Genomic DNA, 907 nt, shown 5'->3' with positions numbered 1-907 from the left:
CTGAAGACCAGAAGAGTTGTGGGATGACATCAAGAACATCATACAGGAAGAAAGCAAAAAGTAATTTAGAAGACAAGAAAGAAGGAAAAGGTCAAAATGATGTCAGAAGAGACACTGAAACTTCCTCTCCAGTGTAGAGTTGCTAAAGTAAATGGAAGAAATGAGGAGGTCCAAGAGCCGAACAGAAAATTTCAAAGATCATCTCCAGAAGATAAAGCCAACTATTACAATAAAATGTGCAAAGATCTGGAATCAGAAAACCAAAAAAGGAAGAACACTTGTTGGGAGCCAGCCCCGACACTCTTATTTGGGGGTCCTAGAGAGATGTATGGCATCAGCAAAGAAATGAAGCACTAGATCAATGGGTCTCGATGAATGGTGAATCTTCTCCTCTCACATTTTATTTCTCCTCTCTTTCCTTCTTTTTTCATATTCTCAAACAGCTTTTATACTACTCTATACCATCAATCTATTAATCATTCCTTTCAAAGTACTGGTTTAAATCATACACTTCAATCATTTCAATACAGAGCATCAAGAATATCAAAATCTTCCTGGTTCCCCTTTACGTAGTTAGACAATATCTGATTTCTGTAAGCAAACCTCATTGTTCTAAAAATGTCACGTTAACCTTAAAACATGTCTCTAAATCTTAACTCCTATTTCTACCTTCACCTATTATTTTTTTATAGAGTCATTAATTACAACATGTACCTAAACATTATTTGCTATGGTAACTGACAACACAGTTGTTTCTCATGATTAATTAAACAAGAAGCATTTAAAGTTTTGTAGTTAAGAAGAAACAGAACAACTTCCTTTTACTAAAAACTTCTCTATACAAAACATCTAGTTAAATTTCTGCTTATGATCTTTTACTATTCCCTTAGCCCTAAATTGCATTTTT

The sequence above is a fragment of the Chrysochloris asiatica genome, unplaced genomic scaffold, assembly GCF_000296735.1.
Source record: "Chrysochloris asiatica unplaced genomic scaffold, ChrAsi1.0 scaffold00075, whole genome shotgun sequence".
Taxonomy (NCBI): Eukaryota; Metazoa; Chordata; class Mammalia; order Afrosoricida; family Chrysochloridae; genus Chrysochloris; species Chrysochloris asiatica.
This window is presented reverse-complemented; position numbering follows the sequence as displayed.